The sequence below is a fragment of the Aedes albopictus genome, chromosome 1 (genome assembly GCF_035046485.1).
Source record: "Aedes albopictus strain Foshan chromosome 1, AalbF5, whole genome shotgun sequence".
In the NCBI taxonomy this organism is placed as follows: Eukaryota; Metazoa; Arthropoda; class Insecta; order Diptera; family Culicidae; genus Aedes; species Aedes albopictus.
Genome location: NC_085136.1, coordinates 183,527,794 through 183,549,030, shown reverse-complemented (window position 1 = coordinate 183,549,030; position 21,237 = coordinate 183,527,794). Strand labels below are relative to the sequence as shown.

General features: G+C 40.9%; 1 long non-coding RNA gene across 1 annotated transcript in view; it reads right to left on the bottom strand.

The window, feature by feature from the left end:
- Positions 1 to 10,860, bottom strand: part of LOC134285345 (uncharacterized) — a 68,548-nt gene extending 57,688 nt beyond the window's left edge. The window contains exon 1 of the long non-coding RNA XR_009996300.1: positions 9,961 to 10,860. This is a non-coding gene — a long non-coding RNA (uncharacterized LOC134285345). The remainder of the gene's footprint in view (positions 1 to 9,960) is intronic.
- Positions 10,861 to 21,237: the final 10,377 nt, after the last annotated feature.

Here is a 21,237-nt window from a genome sequence, read left to right as displayed (position 1 = left end):
GCAGCTTGAAACTGGGTCTAGCAATCGCTAGAACCGGATCGATAGATGAATCATAAATAAGTAAAATATTGGCATGGATTCGTACACTATCAAGGGATTGTAATGTCAAATTCGTTCATTCCCGACGGTGCACTGCACCGATGTAGCAATTGACACCGGATAAACAAACGGTTTCGGTGCAAGTTTTTGGCAGCTTATGATGGTGTTAGTGAGAGCGCCAAACAAAACAATTACGGATAAAAAAAATTTCCATGACTACTTCCGCGCGTTGCACAACATATTGTGGCTATTTATCTCAAGATCAAGAAATAGCAGTTTCAAAAGGTTTTAATAATCAATTTGAACATGAAAAGATAATTCAAAAGTAATGATCGATGATACTTGTAAACTATTATTCAAAATAATACTTTACAATCATTTAGATAAAATATACTTATCAAAATATCGGGTTCTTCTAAAAATTCTTTAACAAATACGATGAGTTTATAATATTTTTCAGATTTTTAATTTTTATCGCTTTTCTCGACCAGCCAGAGAATGGTGGGACAAATGAAGAAATCAATATTGCGAATCTTTTCTGAAAATCGCATACCGGCCAACAACTTGTGCGCCGACAGCCCATGCGGCGGGCTGTGCGCCATACAAAACGTAAATAAACAAGTGTCAAAACGGTTCGCGCCAAGAGCTCTATCTCTTTTAGGGTTCGGGTCCATTTTTTGTCTTAAACATTGAACTCCCTTATGTCTAGAAATTATGTACAACAAAGATATTATTGACGGTAACAACGCTTATACTCCATTAAACCACTGCTTAATAGTGATTTGGTTAGTGAAAAATTTGTAGAGAATGTATTAAAGCCATAAGTCGAAACCTTCTTTGCCGGCTTTTCGGGCTCATATGAAGTTGATCACCAATATTAACTTTTTTTCCCGATCAGCCTAGCAGCTGTGTAGTGTTGGTAGCGGTTAGTTCAACTGGCTAAGAATAGCACTACGGACCGTTTGTTCCAGTGGTAAGAGTCCACTAATCAGGTGATCCCTAATTCAAGGTGTTATGCGGCTTTACGCTTACCGTGCCGCCTAGGAATTAATGGTTAGGGGGTCTTATAAAAACCTAATCGCAAACGGAGCCTGTTGAGTACCAGGGCACCCTCCACAGTATTTGCACTTACTGTGCTAACCGGAGCATTAGCGCGGTGAACCTTGTGTTTCTCCGTGACAATCAGCTGCCCTTCTTCAATCTCATACTTGAGGCTGAATAAGGGCGGGATTATGAAGATGTTATTAATTAGTTTAAATTTTCACCTACAGTCCAGATTCGCTGGTTGGGTCACGACTGCGCCCCGATGAGCGAATCGTGTTCGTTCGTTGGGGCAACTGACAACTGATCAAAATGCTCTAGACACACGAAAGTGACGAGAAATACGTCACGGAACACTCACATACTTGCGTAAACGTTCTGTATACAGGAGCTGTGATGCGACGGCGGTCAGACGTCAAACTCGTTTTGACATCTATTTTGACATTGACAGTGCCTTTTAGTTGGGTTTTGCCCCAACCAGTGAACATTCAACCATCGAGACAGCCCATCTAACGAGCTCTCAACGAACGAATCGTCACTGTATATGGTTTCGCATTATGCGTTTTACACAGTGTATTCTGTGCATTCTCGCCTTTAGCGCACTCACATCGATACCGATCTGGCTTTATTGTTGCTGTTCGTTTTTGTGCTGTGATTGTTAAGAGTTTAATCTTGCCTAGTTTGAGTAGTGGCTACGGTTTCCTATCCTTAGCACAGATCAATTTTCAGCACAAAAGAACAGCAACGATCAATCTTTGTAGACTTATGCAAAATGGTACAGCCCAAGTGGCGTCAGTCCAAGAACCTTACTTTCGTAAAGGGAATTTCTATCTAGGAAACCAATCCGGTGTTTGTTACTTTCAGTAAAAAAAAAAATGAAATGGCAAACTCACGTGTCATGCCTTGAGCATGTGTGCTTGTCAACAACGCAATCGTTGCTACACTCATCTCTGAACCAACTGCTAGAGATGTATGTGCTATCACAATCGATGTATCTGTTGGAAACCTCAACAGGAAATACGTTTATTGTTCGGTTTATTTATTGCATTATGAACCATCCCTTACGGATGCTTTCAAACAAGTCATTGCCTTCCGCTATTTGTTGGTAGTGCTGCTAATGCTCACCATATAATCTGGGTCAGCTCAGACATCAATTTGAGAGGCTCCAGTTTGATGGAATACTTAAGAAGTACAGATCTTGGATTACTTAACAAAGGCAACCGCCCAACCTTCATGGTGTCTGCTAGAGAGAAAGTGTTAGATATAACACTGCTCTAGCAGAGTTAGTCACGAGCTGACAAATTGGCATGTGTCAGATGAAGAATCTTTATCTGACCATCGCTACATCTTGTTTGAACATGTATTCACATGTATTCACTTCGCAAACTTTGCGTTTCAGGAACCCCCGGTCAACCAACTGGGATCTCTTTACCGATTTTGTTGCAGCCAAATTTCATGGATACTCACCATCCATTGACACTCCAAGAGATTTAGATGATGCCGTTGATACTACAACGGCCTTCATCATGGAAACTTTTGGAGAAGCTTGCCCTCTGCGGTCTGTAAAGACCACAAGAGGAACCCCTTGGTGGAACTCTGATCTGACAAAGCTCAGGAAACAAATTAGAAAGAGGAGTCGGCTTGCAAGGCCTACCAGAAAGCTCTTCGATCTGCTGAACGATTCGGCTGGAAAAACCTTTGTACAAATGTTTCCAGTCTGAATGAAGCCAGTCAGTTGAACAAACTCCTTGCAAAATCTAAGGATTTTCAAGTGAACGAACTTTGTTTGCCAAATGGTGATTTCACTTCCTCTGATGAGGAAGTTTTGGAATGTTGATTCAGTATACACTTCCCCGGATGAGTGGATATTACATCTTCGGATGAACCTGATGTCTTTTCTTGTAGTTATGATTTTTTAGCTTCGGCTGGGAGTATCATATCATTAGAATCGATTGAATGGGCACTTAATAGCCTTGCTCCTTTCAAATATCCTGGGGCAGATGGGATTCTATTTTGCTTCAGAAAGGATTTGATCATTTCAAACATGTTTTGAAACAACTACTTGCAGTTTTGCTACACCGACATCTCTTCGCGACATTGCGTCAATTACGGCTATTATGAAATTGAGTGTATGTGGATGCCCCCAAGGGGGAGTCTTATCACCACTTTTGTGGAATCTCGCAGCAGATACGCTATTGAGGCAACTCAATAATAGCGGTTTTCCTACTTATGGTTTTGCCGACGACTACCAAGCATGTGGCTCCCATTTTCATCCTACGAAAAACAAAGGATTGAAGCGCTGTTTGTTTCGTTTCTTATTTTTGTATTTTTTGTTAGAAGTGAGCACCCATGAAAGCAAAAAGAACGAAATCAATCGGTGCCGTAATCGCTTGTTTCCGAATAGGATGAATATGGGAGCGTGAGATTAATGATGGAACACATACCCTACATCAGCATCCTTTTCGACCTAATGCAAAGCGCCCTTCAGGTAGTTGAGGGTTGGTGTCGCCAACATGGCCTTTCGGTTAATCCGAGTAAAACATCTATTGTTCTTTTCACGGAAAGGTGAAACCGTAATGGCGTTCGACCTTTACGCCTCTTTGATTCTGAAATCAATGTGACTGAACAGGTTAAGTACGTTGGAGTCATTCTTGATTTCAAGCTTTCCTGGACACCTCATGTTGAGTTCAGAATCAAGAAAGCTTGTATGGCCTTCGGGCAATGCCGCCGAACCTTTGGTACAACTTGGGGTCTTAAACCCAAGTTTATCAAATGGATTTACACAACTGTGGGTCGTTCAATATTGGATGTCTTGTGTGGTGGCAAAAGGGCGAGGTGAGAACGGTCCAATCAAAACTAGGCCATCTCCAAAAGATGTGCTTAATGGTGATGTCTGGAGCGATCTCTTCAACTCCTACGACAGTGCTCGAAGTTCTCTTTGACGTTGCCCCACTACACATTCATTTCAAACAGGAAGCACTTTCTTGCACTTACTGCCTATGGGTACTCAGTTTACTAGAGAATACTGCTGTGAACCGCAGTTCAACACACACCTCGTTGTTTCCACTTTTGGTGAATTGGGACAAAGTTGTCCTTGCTTCAAGTGATCTTACAATTGCTTGTAATTTTCCATATAGGACATTTTCCACGAAATCTGGTTATCTGGAGAGTAGTATTTCAGACGGCATCGTATGTTACACTTATGGCTCCCTTCTGGAAGGTTGAGCAGTAGGTTGTCCCAAAATTGCACATGGTCGAAAAGCTTGAGGGCTCACCCTGCAAATGATAGCTATGGGTGTTAAAAACAAACTTTTGTATGATGGCAGCTTTCAGAAATGACGTTTGGAGGTCGCCCCGGCGAGATTTTTGAAAAATAGCCATTTTTCGTAATAAATTTCATACAAATATTTTTTATCGTACAAAAATTGGCAATACCCACTATTTTTATTTTTTTTACAGCTTGATATGGGTCCAAACTTCTTTAGAAAAATAATTAACGACATGTTTTGCAGGTAACTTTTTGATAATGAATTTTTTGAATTTACTAAAATTTGTCGTTTTTTGATATACTTTGCATTTTACCCATCATTAAAAGTATCTGAACCAAATGCTAATTTAAAACAATTTCCATAAAAAGATAGGAAATTTTATGATGAAAAACTTTGCCGAAGACAGCATTGCGTTTTTTCTATCCGTTTTAGAGTTATTTACGATTTACTATTTGGTGAAATTTGGGTTTTTAGGTATTTAAAAAAAAATCACAAAAAACTGCCCAAAAACACATACAAAGTCAAAAATCGTTAATTTACGCCATTTTGAAATCCAAGATGGCGGACCATATCCAATAATGCGGGCACGGAATGGTAGTTTGAGCTATGATACCATGCAATATGGGTATCGATCGATCGGGCATAATGAGTAGAAGTAAAAAAAAACAGTATTTAACGCCATTTTGAAATCCAAGATGGCGGATCATATCCAAGATGGCGGCCACGGAATGGTAGTTTGATCTATAATGATCTATAATATACAATAGGAATATCGATCGATCGGGCTTCATAAGTAGAAGTCAAAATCGATATTTGACCCCATTTCGGAATCAAAGATGGCGGACCATATCCAAGATGGCGCCCATGGAATGGCAGTTTGAGCTATGATACCATGCAATATGGGTATCTATCAATCGGGATTCATGGGTAGAACTCAAAAATTAATATCCGACGCCATTTTGAAACCCAAGATGGTGGACCATACCCAAGTTAGTGGCCACGGAATGGTAGTTTGAGCTATAATACCATGCAATATGCGTATCTAAAGGGTAGATGGTAGGAAAGCAAGTAGGATAGAAGGTGGAGCAGACGGTCGGGTAGAGGGTTTGCGTGAATGATAGAGTAGAGGGAGTGAAGTAGAAGGTTAGGGTAGAGGATAGGGTAGACGGTAGGGAGAAGGGTAGAATAGAGAGTAGGTTTGAGGGTAGGAAAAATGTTAGTGTTAAGAGTAGGGTAGACGGTACGATTAAGCACAATATAGACTAGAGGGTACGGTAAAGGATAGGGCAGTGGTTATAGTAGAGGATAGTTTAGAGGGTAGGGCAGATGGTAGGGTTGAAGGTTATGATAGCGAAGCGACGCCAAGCTTGAGGGTCTTGGAGCCGACGTGCGCAGTATTAGACGTATTCGTACGGGTGAGATGATCCTGGAGCTGAAGCGCCAGAAGGAACACAAGGGCGCCACCTACAAGAGGATGGCAGAAGAGGTCCTTGGTGAGGGTGTGCAGGTGAGGGCTCTGACACATGAGGCGACTCTGAAGGTCAAAGACATTGACGAGATCACCGAAGTGGAAGAGCTCGTCACGGCACTGCGGCAACAGTGCGCTGTGCAGGTGGCCGCCGCAGCCGTTAAGCTACGGAGAGGGCCAGCAGGGACACATATAGCTTTGGTTCAGCTACCTGTGGCGAATATTAAAAAGTCCGTTAAAGTAGGGAGTATAAAGGTGGGTTGGTGTGTATGTCACCTGACATTCCACGAGCCACCAGAGGTTTGCTTCAGGTGTCTGGAACCAGGACACAAGTCGTGGGACTGTAAAGGCCCCGACAGGCGCAAACTGTGTAGGCGATGCGGCGCTGAAGGTCATAAGGCCCAAAGCTGCACGAGTCCGCCCATCTGCATGATATGTACCGGGAAAACCTCGAAAAACAGACATCCGATGGGTGGTCCAGGGTGCCCGGCCTTTAAGAAAGCCGCAGTGAACAACAAATCACAGTGCAGGTAACGCAGCTGAACCTGAACCACTGTGATGCGGCTCAGCAACTGCTTTGTCAGGCGGTTTCTGAGTGGGAGACGGATATCGCCATCACTTCGGACCCATACCGAGTACCCGCCGGCAACGGCAACTGGGCCTCAGATGGGACCAGGAAAATGGCGGCGATATGGACGACGGGTAAATACCCCGTGCAGGAGTTGGTGTCTACTACCTACGAGGGCTTCGTGGTCGCCAAAGTAAACGGGGTCTTCTTCTGTAGCTGTTATGCGCCTCCGCGGTGGCCGATCGAGCGGTTCACGCAAATGCTGGACCGCTTAACGACCGTGCTAACAGGGCGAAGGCCGGTGGTAATAGCGGGTGACTTTAATGCCTGGGCCGTGGAATGGGGAAGCCGTTTCACGAACCAGCGGGGTCAGATCCTGCTAGAAACACTGGCCATCTTAGATGTCGATTTGGCTAACGTCGGTACCAAGAGTACCTATAGTCGAAACGGAGCGGAGTCAATTATTGCCTTGACCTTTTGTAGTCCTGGCCTAACAAGTAGTCCGAACTGGAGAGTAGATGATGGCTACACTCACAGCGACCACCTGGCGGTTCGCTACAGTATCGACTACAATAACAGCAGACAGCGGATAGAAGAAGAGGCGGCTAGGCCAAGGCCAAGCCCTCGTAGGTGGAAGACATCATACTTCGACGAAGAGGTATTTAGGGAAGCGCTCCGCCGTGAGCGAAACTTAATCGGTTTAGACGGCGACGAGCTGGTAGCGGTGCTCTCACATGCGTGTGATGCGACCATGCCTAGGCGAGTCCACCCTAGAAATGGGAGGCCACCGGCTTACTGGTGGACCGACGCGATTGCGGACCTGCGCCGCGCCTGCCTACGGGCTAGGCGGCGGATGCAGCGAGCATGATCAGAGGAAGAGCGAAACGAACGGCTGGTGGTGTTCGCCGCTGCAAAAGCCGCGCTTAAGACCGAGATAAGAGCAAGCAAAAAGGCCTGCTTTGAGGGTCTCTGTCAGAGTGCCAATACGAACCCGTGGGGTGACGCCTACAGGATCGTTATGGCCAAGACGAGAGGTGCGATGGCTCCTACAGAGCAATCTCCAGAGATGTTGGAGGGGATCATTGGAGGACTTTTTCCGCGTCATGATCCTAATCCTTGGCCTCCTTTCGTAGGACAGCCGGGGACTGGGGCTGGCGATGAGGAGAGGGTCACCGATGTGGAACTTGTGGGGATAGCTAAGTCCCTTAGCGTAGGTAAGGCCCCAGGTCCGGACGGAGTTCCGAACCTGGCCTTAAAAGTAGCTATTGCAGAGGCTCCCGAAATGTTCAGGTCTACTATGCAGAAATGCCTGGACGAGGGAGTTTTCCCAGAAGCTTGGAAGAGGCAGAGCCTGGTACTATTGCCAAAGGCGGAGAAACCACCCGGAGACTCGTCGGCATATAGACCAATATGCTTGATTGACACGGCGGGGAAAGTGCTCGAAAAGATCATCCTCAATAGAATGTTGCGGTTCACCGAGGGCGAAAATGGTATTTCGAGTAACCAGTACGGCTTCCGGAAGGGGAGGTCCACCGTAGACGCTATCTTGACGGTTACAAAAACCGCCGAGAAAGCACTCGAGCCTAAGAGGAGGGGAATTCGCTTTTGCGCGGTAGTGACTCTGGATGTAAGGAATGCGTTTAATAGCGCCAGCTGGTCTGCTATTGCCGATGCGCTCTTGCGTCTGGGGATACCGGAGTACCTGTACAAGATTCTCGGAAGTTACTTTCAGAATCGTGTACTAGTCTACGACACGGAGGTGGGTCGGAAGTGCTTTCACATAACCTCAGGAGTCTCGCAAGGTTCCATCCTGGGTCCGGTGTTATGGAATATCATGTACGACGAGGTGTTGAGGTTAGAGTATCCAGTGGGAGGGGTGATTGTCGGATTTGCCAGAGGTGACGGTTGTTAACAACCTGAAGTCGGAGCAGCAGACGGAGATCAGTGTAGAAGAGTGTACTATCCTGTCAAAGCGCTCCGTCAAACACTTGGGCGTGATGATCAACGATAAGCTTACCTTCGGTAGCCACGTCGATTATGCCTGTAAAAGAGCCTCCACAGCTATTGCGGCACTGTCCCGGATGATGTCCATTAGCTCTGCGGTGTACGCCAGTAAGCGCAAGCTTCTGGCTAGTGTTGCTACATCCATACTTAGGTATGGCGGCCCGGCGTGGGGCACCGCGCTTAGTACTAAATGCTACCGACGGAAGTTGGAAAGTGCTTACAGGCTAATGTGCCTGAGGGTTGCGAGCGCATACCGTACCGTGTCACACGACGCTCTCTGCGTCATTACTGGTATGGTGCCTATCAGCATTCTTATCAGTGAGGACATGGAGTGCTTCGAAATGCGCGACACAAGAGGCATGCACAGGACTGCCAGGATGGCCTCTATGGTCAAATGGCAGCGCGCGTGGAACAGTTCCACCAAAGGAAGGTGGACCCATAGGTTGATACCGAGGGTAGATAGTTGGATTAATAGGCGCCATGGGGAAGTTACATTCCACCTGACACAGGTCCTTACAGGTCATGATTGCTTCCGACAGTATCTACACCGTTTCGGGCATGCGGATTCTCCCGAATGCCCAGCGTGCAATGGTTTAGAGGAAACGGCGGAACACGTTTTGTTCGTGTGCCCGCGTTTTCGCACAATGCGTGACCGCATGCTTGCCACATGCGGGGAGGACACAAACCCGAACAACTTGGTCCAGAGGATGTGAAGGGATGAGTTTGGCTGGAACGTCGTTTCAACGGCTATCACCCATATCGTCTGGGAACTACAGAGGAGGTGGCGCGTGGACTCGGAGAGTGGCTAGTCCAGATGCAGTACAAGAGGTGGAATAGAAATACACTAGAACTCCAATGGCGCTGTTGTCACTTTTCCTATTTAATTGAATTGATATCTCTAATTGTAATAAATCATTGTTTTTAAGTGTTCATCTTGTAAAGGATCTTTTGTTTTGGTAAACAAATTTTATTTGACACTTCTAGTACCGCTAATGACGCTGTAAGGGCGTGGCAAACTAGATGTTAGTCACACGAACAGCCGCGACATTGGACTTCTGTGGCTAGTTATTCTAATAGAGGTGGTCAAGGGGGTCGGAGTCGGCTTCGTAGGTCATACCGGTGCCCTGCGGTCGAGATCGACCCTTACAACGATTAAGTGGCCGCGAAGAGGGAGTCCCGGTAGCGGTGCTGTCGTGGCGTCGGTCTACTGGGTTGGATCCGAGCCCGCGGTTGGAAAGGGGTCCCCGGCAAGGGTCGGGGTAGGTGAGATCCTGCTGTCTGCAACCTACGGGTGCATCTGATAGGGCCTGAAGGGTAGTGATACTCTTCCTTACGGGCAGGTCAGATCGGGTTGCACGTGGGCATCAGTTCTTGATGTCCGCTCAGCAGTAGGTTGACCCTGCCCGCCTTCCGAGGACAAAGGGAGTGGCGAGGACCACTCGGGAAACTGGCTAAGCGCCAGCATGCTACCGTGATGGACTCTCCAAAGCGAGTAATCGATGTTCGTTGCTGCAGGCTACGCAGCTAACCTTGTGGGTGCGATGTGCACTAGCCCCTCTCTGAAGCAATACCTTCTTGGTGGTTCCGGAGAGACGTAGGGTTTGGCGACCATAGGAATGGTTTAGTGGGTACGAGGAGAGAGTAGTCCTGGATTTTACTTTTGTTGTAGAAGACGGCCTGTCAGACCTACACTACCCTAACCTTCTGTTAGGGTGTCTGTTGACCAGATTTTCCCCCTATGGTTTAGAAGAAAAAAAAAGGTTATGATAGAGCGTAGGATAGAGGGTTGGAATAAAGGGCAAAGAAGACAGTAAGGTAGATGCTGAAGAATAAGGTGAAGAATTGAGATGAGATTAGATGAGCTGAGGTTCTTTTTTGAGATACCTTCAGGAATTCTTACCAGGATTTCTTCAGGCATTCCTTTCGAGAATCTTCTCAGGTTTATTCCCGAGATTCCGTCAGATATTGCTTCCGAGATTCCTTCAAAGATTCCTTCCATAATTCCTGCTGTTATTCCTTAAGGGATCCCTCCCGAAAAAAAAAGAAAAAATATATGTCTCTTCCGAGATTGTTTTCAGGCAACCCTAGATCATAGAGACATCTTCTATGGTTCTTGCAGAAATGTCTGTTCAGCTTCTGGCCGGCATTCCTGTCATGATCTCTCTAATATATACATCAGGTATTCTTTACGGGATTCCTTCAGGAATAACTTCAGGGATTTCTGCCAGAATTGCTTTAGAAAATCCTGAAAGGATTTTTTCAGAAATTTTACCCAGCATTCTTTCACGGATTTCTTCTGGAATTCATTTTAGTATACTTTCAAAATGTTCTGTCGAAACATATTCAGAGAATCCTAATGGAATTCTTTTCATGAGCCGGGATCCTCGCTCATGATTTATACAGCAATTCCCCCCGGGATTTCTTCTGTGATTATTTCAGGGATATCTACCAAGCCTTCAGTTGAGATTCCCTCAGAACTCTACAAGATATGACTCTCAGAATTCCTTCTGTATATCCTCCCGGGATTCATTCTGGGAATTCACATTATCTTTTCGATATAACTTTGTTAGTGCCCAGAATAACACCATAAAATATAATAAATAAAATACATATTGTTCACGAATGAACAATCATGGAGTAGTACAAACATAAGTGTAGAAGCCGTGTCGAGTATTTCTGGTTGAAATTTTATATCAAAACATGGAATGATGATGAACCTGGTCTTGTTAGTAGAATACCTGTAAATACGAGACACCGAAGACGACCATATAGTTGAGGTAGAAATACGTATCTGTCAAAGGCGACAAAATAAATGGAACATTACTTAACACGATTTTCTTTTTTAAATATAAAAAAAACTTCTGAAAAGTTTACGTATGGTGAGTACATAAAGAGAGTTGGTGGGGTGCTGAAGGAAAAACTCAATTACTTTATTAGAAATAATTATCTGTGTAAAATCTAACTTCTAAAGTATTTTAACGTTTGCTTATGCCACACATAGTGAGCTTTCTTTATTTGATTTGTTGAAAAAAAAATGAGAAAAGTTGAGCACTGCAGTCAAAACTACATGAAATTACAAGAACCATGCATTGCATACTTTTAGGCGTTTATCGGGTTATATTTCTGCCCCAATTTATAAGTCCTTTTTCTATACTTTTTGAGTGGTTATCATCTCTCTCACTTGTTTAGAGCTGCATTTTATCTATACGGATCAGAATATAACGATAGCGTAGAAGTTGTGCTGAAGTAGAACTCAAGAAAATTATCAGATATTGAGGACCTACACAGACAAACCATTTCATCAAATCATGCTTATTTTATTGGAACTTGACCTTTGATAACAAATTTATTTGAAGATTTAAATTGTGAGACACCTTGGGCGTTAACGGGTTAAGTGAAACTGGCATCAGAAACCTGAATCTTCAGGACGTTCTGTTGTTCTTGACCCGCTGTGGTAAAGAGCTATAGGCTCTCTTTACGCTTTATGCGTTATCACAGTGCCCTTCTCAGGGCGCTGTTTGAACCCATTGTGGTACGCTTTTGCGTGTATGACGATCCTATTCCCTTACCTGTCCTTTCCCCTGTCCTATCCTTTTTCCTTCCCTTCTCCGTCAGGTAAATAATGAATAGGCTTGTGTTCATGGCGATGGCACAAATTTCCCAAATAGAGGAGAACGTGCCTCTGGAGCCTACCTAATGATTCGTAATTAAATAAAAAAACTTCAATAGTTTTTTTACAAACACATTACAAGTTTTTTTTATATCTATTAAAGATATTTTTAGCCCTAGAATAGTTTATCTCGGGACCCACGCTTCCCTTCCGAAGTAAGAGCCCACATTTTGTGAGTTTGTCGGGAGTGGGATTCGATCCCATTACAAGTTGGCTCTTACTTTCTCAAACTCAAGAGATGAATCAGTCTGGAAAAAACCATTATGAAAACAATGATTATTCATACACCTCGATACATTTGCTCTCATTCAACCAAATTTGCGTATTCATTGAATTTTAAATTTGAGTATTACCCAATAACTGAAATTAGTGGTCACCGATCTGGTTTAAATATATTAGAGTAAGGTGGGGCAAAAGTTCGACCCTAGTTGAAAATTCAACTTTTTTCAAAAAATCGAAGCAGATAAAAATAAACGAATACCGTGTGGTGATTCTACCATCCATGAGCTAAGATTTTGCTTAACAAAGTAACGCCAAATGTCTTATCATTTTGAGTTATAACACTTTTTGTATGTGTGTGTCTTATTCGAACTCTTGCCCCACCACTGGGGCAAAAGTTCGAATCAAGTGTTTGTGGAATTTCGCTAACCGTAGCACACTATTTTGACACTTTGGTAATATGAATATCTGAAACCACTTAATATTTGATGTTGGAACTGGAATACACTTTAAAGTTCGATCTGGATTTTACCCAAATCAGGGTTAAATTTAATACCCCAAAAATTAGTAGTTTTCCGCCAAATCCAGATAAAACAATTTTTTTTCAACTTTGATCGAATTTTCTTGCTAATTCCATCATTCTTAGAGATCATATGTATATTTTGCACAACTTTAGGTTTTTACCTAAAGTTGCCACACGACTCGAACTTTTGCCCCACAATTCGAACTTTTGCCCCACTATATGTAAAATATGATTTCCAAAACTTTTTTGCAAAAAGTTATACATGCAAAAGCATCTTCAAAATATACCTAGTTACGCCCTAAAATAAAATATCGAATTCGATTTCATTACAATTTCATTTCATGCGTTGGAAGGACCATGGCATGTTACAATTTTTTGATGAAAAACCAACATTTTGTCATAATTTTTCGAAATATTGATCAATTTCCATAATTTTTGGAGTGAAAGACTCTTTTTCTAAAAGGCTTCGAACAACCTTTACACCGGAAAGAAATAATTTGAATTGAGCTCAAAAACTTAAAAAGAAACTCTTGTCCCACTCGAACTTTTGCCCCACTTTACTCTATTTGTAAATATTATTAAAGCGTAAAGAAATAATGCAGATAAAATCAAAACATCTCTTAATAATTAAATATCCAAGAGAAATGTTAACGCATTGCCGAAGAAAAATGAACATTTCTACCAAAACAAAACCACGCGACAAGTACAGCGATAAGCAAGTATGGAGGCATCCATTAAGTATGTCACGCTCAGGGGGGGGGGGGGTGTTCCGAAAAATGTGACAAGCAATGTAATAGGTATACCATAATCCCGTACGAAGGGGGAGGGGGGTCCAAAATTTTCAATTTTTGCATGTCGTACTAAATGGATGCCCCCTATTGGTAAATCTAGCTTGCTACTTATTACACCGAGCTCAAACACGGTGCAACATTTTCTTGCACCGGTGGCGATCGGGTGTCAAAACAGAACAGTACCTTCGAATAAACGAAAGATTTCGGTGCAAGTTTGCTACACCCGGTGGCAAAGTGGTGCAGGCAGTGCAACTAAACGAATTCGACATAAGTAATTTCCCTTAGCTCTCGGCTATTTCACCGAGTTAGAAGGTAGATGATAAATATTATAGTGCTTTCAGGTGATGTAGGGTCATTAGGCCGAAGGCCATTAGGAAGAAGGTCATAAGGCCGAATGGTCATCAGGATGAATTTCAATTCAGCAATTATGAAACGGATCTGTTGTTTTTACCTTTTCCAACAATTATTGCCAAAAACTATTTTCACAATGAAACAAGAAAGAATGGCGTACGTTTAAAAGAAGGAAAAGAAATGTTATTTTAAATCAGCCGTTTCAGCGCCAAAAATTATTTTGACAATGATACTAGATAGAATGACCGATGTCCAAAAAAAAAAAGAAAAATTCATGCTTAGGGTGACGGGCTCAAATCCCGGTCGGTCCAGGAACTTTTCGTAAAGAAAATTCATTCCTTGATGACTTTGACTGATGACCATTCGGCCTAATGACCATTCGGCCAATGACCCTGCATCAGAAGGGTGTAAGGCCATTCGGCCGAAGTTCATGAGGCCGAATGGTCTGACGCCCTTCTAGGTATCTGATAGAACGGGTTTGTTGACACGCCAACTAGGGTGTAGATGGTGAGTGTGTTAATTTTTGAAAGTGAAATTACCTACGTTCAAAAATTGATACATCGCCAGAAATTATGCACTTGGATGGATATTGTTAGACTTGAGTATAAACTGATCACAGTGTACTGGGTATATTCTGAAGAGAAAATGGAACTCCTAAGATAACGTGTAAACAATAGAATGACACCAGCAGAAATTTGGAGGACGCTCGAATTTCCTTTCGCGCGGAAGGAATCTCCGGACAGTTCTACCTGATGAAACGTTTTATTTTTCTTATTGATAATTTCAAGTTATATCAAACTTTTCTCAAAGCTCATTGAGTCTTAAACGCGCAAAATTTCATTGCATTCGATTCATTGAATTCGGAGATATAACAGTCGAAAATTGGCTATCGGATAATTATACCTTTTTCTAGAATCTTTCTGACTTCATGTAGAATAGCCCGATCTTTCCCAAATATGGACCATTAATACACAACTCGTTAATCAACTTACAGTTAGAACACTTGACTATCATGCCGAGGACCTGGGATCGAATCCCACTCCCGACATACTCACAAAAATGTGGGTTCTTCTTTCGGAAGGGAAGTAAAACGTGGGTCCCGAGATGAACTAGCCTAGGGTTAAAAATCTCGTTAATACAGACAAAAAAAAAAAAACTTACAGTAAAAGTTTAAGATTTTTCGATGCACTTTTCAAAAAGTTACAGCTGTTTGACCATTTTGTGTCAATTTTGCCTTCCTCGATCATTTTGTTTTTCTCCTGTATGTAAACATCAATTTACGACATAAACATGTAACCACAGACATGTCTGTGATGTAACGTTATTCTTATCTTTTTACGTTGATCTTATTTATGTGGAGTACTAGATCATTTTTTTTTTCAAGTAATCAAAAAGCTATCAGTTTTTAGGAATATATTGTCTATTCGATTGGAATTGAGACGGACATTCAATTTTCATGCCATTTTCTTGTTCCACAAGTGTCGCAACTGCTTCGCATCCAGTGCGCTGTGTTGTTGACAACAACGAGAAGGATGTACACTACTTTTGACATGATTCAAAAACGTCGCGAGTTGGATCGCGTTGCGACTTCATTGTGCGACGTCCGGCTTGGTGGCGGCCCGACAATATCACATTCCAATCGATGATCATGAAAGCCGAGTCAAGCACGAGACACTGAAGACAACCTTACAGTTGAGGTCGAAATACATATCTGTCAAAGGATACAAATTCTTAGTGGAATTCAAAGGAACAATATCCAACCCGATTTTTTTACCTAAATACATTCTTAATGTTGGACACCGTGGCTGCCTTCTTCTAAAATTAACCCTCCAATGCCCAAAAAACGAACCAATGGAGATAACAGATTTTTTCGAATGGAAAGTGAATTGTACAATAGAAATGTTCATTTTACCGGTTCACTTTTGAACCGGTAAAAATGATTTTATTGACCCGAATAAGAATCGTTCAGTTTTCATAATTTATTCTCATGGGAGATCAAACACTTGAATAAAATATGTGTTTGTGTGAACCGATTCGCCCAACCGGTTCGCTTTTGAACCGGTAAAATCAATAATTTCTTGTTATTTGTATTACGCTGATGTTCTACAAATAGTGAAGATAAAAGGATGAAGAATACATTATTTGTTGAACCGGTTCATTTAACCGATTCATTTTTGAACCGGTAAAAATAATTAAATTATCTCGCTTCAGGATAGCTCGAGTATAATTATTACTTTTTATGGCTGACCTTCCAAAAAAAAGTGATTTGTAAAACCGGTTCGCTAAAACGGTTCATTTTTGAACCGGTAAAATCAACAATTTTATCTCACTAGTATTATGGCGATAATTTGCGCATTACGATAATAAATGGATGCCCATTCGACAAGAAAACATGATTTTGGGAACCGGTTCATCAAAATAATAATTTATGAACTGGTAAAATAATTTTGCTGTCCCGCTTGAGTTTCATAATTTATTTTAATAAACGATTGAACCAAGGACCAAAAAAGGTTATTAGTAGAGCCGGTTTGCTAATCCGAATAATCCGATAAACTTTTGAAAAGAAAAAATGTGTTAATGTTAAAAAAATATTATTTTTGAAAAATGATTGATCAGCGAGACTAAATGATTTTGAAAACTGGCTGGTAACACCAATCTAGTTATGAGCTGGTTAAAATATGCTAATGTATAGTATGAGAAACGTTGAAGTTCTCTGATATGTATATTTTTATAGAGATTATTCATACGAATAAACTGATTGATCGAAAGAACCGGTTCGTTTGGCCGATTCACCTTTGCACCGACTCAAGTAATTTTATTTATTTATTGATTTTGTCAAACATAACGTAGACTACATTTTCACTTATAACTACAGTATTGGACAATAAAAATGCATAAAAGCTGTTCTCTCTTACAAACATTGTAGTCAACTTCAGATAACCACATCTTAATTATTTCTCAACCGGCTGTTTTCATTTTTCTGTGACGAATTACAAAAAAAATAAAAAACTATTGAAAAAGTTCAGTATTAACTATTGATACAAAAGTCATAGATAGGTTGAATCTTGACGATCAAAATGCATCAATCCAAAAAAAAAACTAAAACAAAAAAATGTTACATTTTATCATTATGGTATTCTCGGCAAATTGGTTTCTTGTGTGATGCTAAAAAAAAAACCGCATCAATAAAAGATTTTGCTTATGAGGTTCGTTATAACGGATACTACCAAATAATGATCAAAACTGCCAAAACCTTTGTCACGTGAAAGATGTTCCTTCTTTGATGAAATGCACAAAAAGTTACTGATAATTTTCATGGATATGCAAGTAATTCAACAATACGACTATCTGATCAATAAGTGCCATTGATTTTATTGTGCACGTATTGTAGTTCCAATTTCCAATACAGCATTTTTATCAGGAAAAAACTTACACAGTATAATTTGTTGTTGAATAGTCAAATTTATCATTATTCAATGGTAGTTTATGGTTATTTTATTGGAAATTTTTATCAGGAAAGATTGATATGCTTAGATTATCAAAACTAGTTTCTAAAAAATAGCGCCACCATAACACAATTTCAATAATTTTATCACTTTTGCGTATGCTCTGGATCCCATACAGTGGCTACTCATAACTATTGATGAGTCGAAAAAATGATTGATTCGTGATTCTCGTACCAAACTTTTTCGATTTTACAATTTATGGATGTAACGATTTTTACGACTCATCAATAGTTACAAGTAGCCACTTTATGGGATCCAGAGCATCTGAAAAAACAATCAAATTATTGAAATTGTGTAATTTTTTTTATTATGTGAACAGTCTCACCGATAGATAAGCAGCATTGATTTCATCCTTGAATTGTTAAAACAAATCAATTTGAAAAGAATCAGGACATTATAGTTACTTTTTATTGAATTACCCATGTATACGGATATTCCGAATCTTGGTTTGGTCCTCAACAAGTACATTGGTCACTGGTTTATGAGTCGAAACATCCAATAAGTACGGAGTGGTTTTAAAAATATTTTGTGAATGTTCCACCTGCTGTTATATACGCCACAGTGATCACTAATAAATCAGACGGATCATTGGTTCCTTTCTTAGATTACTAAAACAAAAGAGTTTGGAAAACATAGTGGAATCTGACACAATTTTCATATATGGACTATTTTTACGGATGTTCCGGATAACCCGAAGATCCAACCAGTAGTCACTCTGATTTACAAAATTCTCACAATAGCGATTTTATTTTTGGATTATGGAAACACATATGTTTGGAAAAAGTCGCGACGCTTTAGCCCAATTTTCATGAATTGACTACTTCTACGATTGTTTCAGTTGTCCAATGGTTACCTGACTCACGAAGCAATCACAATAATAATAAAAGGACTTTCATTTCAAAAAAGCGGTATGGTGGGGAGGGGGGGGGGGGTGGTAGGGTCGAAAATTGTTTTCAAAACCGTCAAATACCGTGACATTCTAACAATTTTTTTTATGAAATGGCCACTTTTACGAAAGTTCCAGATAAACCGAAGGTTTATGCAGTGGTAATTGCGATTTATAAATCAGTCGTAACATTGCTTTCAACTTTAAATTACTGAAGAAATTAGTTCGATAAGAATCGCGACGATCCAGCACAATTTTCATGAATCGTCCATTTTTACGGATGTTTCGGATACCCCAAAGGCCCATCCAGTGGCCACTCCGAGTTACAAACTAACCGCAATAGTGGTTTTAATTCTTAGATTGCTGGAACACATGAGTAAAAAAAACTGCGACAATCTAGCACAATTTTTATGAGTTGACCACTTTTGCGGATGTTCCAGATTACCCGAAGGTCCATTAAGTGGCCACTCCTTATTTTGAATCAGTCATAATATTGATTTCAACTTTTTATTGCTAAAACAAACGAGTTTGAAAAAAAAAAAACTACGACTCTGTAGCACAATTTTCATGATTTGGCCATTTTTACGGATGTTCCGGATATCCCGCCGGCCAAATCAGTGGCCACACTGGCTTACAAACCAGTCGCAAAAATGATTTCATCCTTAGGTTATTGGAACAAATCAGTTTAGAAAAAATCGCGACGCTCTAGCACATTTTTTATGAGTTGACCACTTTTACGGATGTTTCGGATCTTCCGCTGGGTATCATATTGGCCATGTTACTGGCCATGTTGATCCATGGTGGATTCTTGCACTGTGCTAGCTAATTAGCAATGAAATAAAATTGTTTTGGCTTTTTTGCACTTAACAATTGAGAATAATCACTGCTGTTTGACTGAAATCACGTTAGGTACTATTTGGGGGCTCTTGGAATCGGTTCCAGGTACCAGAACCATAGTGACAGTGGACATTTCTGATTTTTCTATAATTCCTACATTCAATCTGCATCGCTTCCTGCAGTTAATGTTGAATCAGTTCAATATTTTGCTCAGTCAATTTACCTAACGAAAATTTTCTAAAACTGATAAAATCGGATTATTGAGAACATACTGTATAAAACTTTCAACTACACCAGATAAAATTGAAGCACATCTGAAGCCAATATAAATTACGTTTAGTTTGAATCATAATGTTATTTCGTCTTTGACAGATTATAGAAAATTGCCTGATTCTGCTTGTAGTCGATTCTCGGTGGCCATTCCGGATTGTCCTGGACCACTTTAGCCAAAAATCAAAATAGACTAGTATAGCTTTCATTTAAAACCAGTTGCAAAAGATTTGATCGAAAAGATTTGATCGAGAATTCGATTTTAAACAATCAAAACAAAACAGGTGACTAGAGGTGACTCTGGGCGTTGGAGAGATAAGTTAAATTTAATCAGGTTTTTGAATTGAAATATTTGTTTTGAAAAAAAAAAATACGGAAGACTTTTTTTTTTAATTTTCCACAAGCAAAAATATTCTCTAGACTGGGGTCCCTAAAGAATTGCGGCTTCCGGTCTCATATTTGTAAATCCCTGCATGAGCGTCTAATGGGAAGCGTGAGCACAACTGGTGTCACGCAATATATGATTGCAATATGACTTGACTATGTAAGTTTATAACTCCCATAACTAAGAAACGGACTAAAGACTGGCTGGGAAATAACGCCAGAAAGCAGATGTAGAAGATCATTAGATTTACGTCTTATCAACTTAAAAAAGAAATAAAGTTCATTAAATTAAATTGCAATTCAAATTTATTGTGCCTGATTAAATCTTCTTAAATGAGTAAAAGTGCTCGGAATAATTCCTCGGGGTGTTTTATTTGAACAAAAGACCATTTTCTCACAGCCAATTTTATCACGTACACACTGTCTAACCACGTCACCACTCGAAACGTTTAGGTGCATTTGCGGCCCGATGAATACATAATGTTGACAGAATAGTTTATGTCAAAAGTGGGCAAATACCCGAAAGGCTAGGTATGGCATTGCATGGGCCCATGTTGGTGGCTTTCCTTACGGCCCTGCGATGAAGCTTTGATACTCGTGTGGTACTTTATGGCGTGCAGCGGTGTAGCAAGCAGATGAAATGACGACTTTGGCAGATTTTTCGATCTATTTTCGGGTGTGGGAGAATCCTACCATTGAGGTCTATTTTTTGCTTCTTACACCAATGCGACGTTCTGTAGAAGATATAGAGATAGACCTTATAATTAAATCACCCTTAGGGGGGGGGGGGGGGGGGGGGAACACAAATTTTGTCACGCTAAAATTGACCTTTTTCAACCCCGTCCCCCCTATGTCACACTTTTTGCATGGGATCTCCATATTTTTTATATGAGTTGTCACGTTATGCAAAACCCTCCCTCAGGGGAAAAGCGTTAAGTTATTTGTGCATGGCCCCTTGGCCGAAAATAGAATGAAAATCCGAAGCTGTAACAGTATCAGTATATATGTAGGATGACTTTGGGAATTATCATGAGGCGTTTTGGTTGGGAAAGATTTGCGGTAAGTTCCCATATTAGATTTGCATTTCAATGACAGTTATTTTCAGTGTTTTCATGTTGCCCCTTAGTTACCACACAGACACACAAATCACATTTTTGAAAGTTTGTTTAAAGTAGAGTTTTGCGATTTGATACATCATCAAAACAAAATGCAAATAACTTTTAACATATGTAATTCTATCGTTTGACCTTACTACAGCATTGGTGCTATGCTCTTCACTCTCAAATGCGAGTTTATAAAAATGCACTCGTATTGCCTTTATATAGGGTATGTGTGCCATCAGTAATCTCATGCTCCCATTGTCATCCTATTCGAAAACAAGCAATTACGGCACCGATTGACTCCGTTCTTT